Source organism: Galeopterus variegatus, unplaced genomic scaffold (assembly GCF_000696425.1).
Source record: "Galeopterus variegatus unplaced genomic scaffold, G_variegatus-3.0.2 Scaffold1937, whole genome shotgun sequence".
In the NCBI taxonomy this organism is placed as follows: Eukaryota; Metazoa; Chordata; class Mammalia; order Dermoptera; family Cynocephalidae; genus Galeopterus; species Galeopterus variegatus.
In genome coordinates, this window is record NW_007728048.1 from 318,006 (window position 1) to 318,767 (window position 762).

At 68.5% G+C, this 762-nt stretch overlaps 1 pseudogene; it reads left to right on the forward strand.

Moving 5' to 3' along the window:
• Positions 1-103: 103 nt before the first annotated feature.
• LOC103596114 overlaps positions 104-762 on the forward strand; it is a 1,986-nt pseudogene continuing 1,327 nt past the window's right edge.

The following is a 762-nucleotide window of genomic DNA, read 5'->3' on the forward strand; positions in this document are numbered from 1 at the left end:
TGGGAAAGGAATGTCCCCGAGGGTGCCAGTCCAGCCAGCTGCCTCGTCCCTCAGCCTGGCCCGGTCCCTTAGCTCCCGCCCTTGTGCCTGAGCAGCCCCCGCCATGGCCGAGCACCTGGAGCTGCCGGCAGAGATGCCCACGGAGGGCGGGGGGGGCACTCCGGAGCGGCTGAAGCACTCCCAGAAGCGACGTGCCCAGCCGGTGAAGACGTGGGCCCAGGCCGAGAAGGAAGCCCAGGGTGAGAAGGGCCACGGGTGTGGCCCTAGAAGCAGGTCCTCTTCCCTCCCAGAGATGCGCTTCTGGGGACCGCTGCCCGAAATTACCTGGAGAAAGTCCGCCAGTTCCATGCGAGCGGGGTCAGCCCTGACCGGGCCAACGAAGATGTCCTGATTGTCCCCCAGCAGCTTCTGGAGGCCGGGGCCAGCATCGACGCCTGCGACAGGGAGTGCTGGACGCCTCTGCATGCTGCGCCCACCTGCAGCCACCAGTGCCTGCTGCAGCTGCTCATCGCCCACGGCGCCAACCTCCTGGCAGTCAACACGACGGGGACATGCCCCGTGACCTGTGTGAGGATGAGCAGACCCTAGACTGCCTCGACACCGCCATGGCGGACCGCGACATCACCCAGGACAGCATCGAGGGGACCCGGGCCGGGCTGGAGCTGCACGTGCTGGACAACATGCGGAGCCCCGAACCCCTGCAGGCTGGGGCCATCCTGGACGCCGCCCTGGACCGCAGGGCCACCTGCCGCACACTGCGGC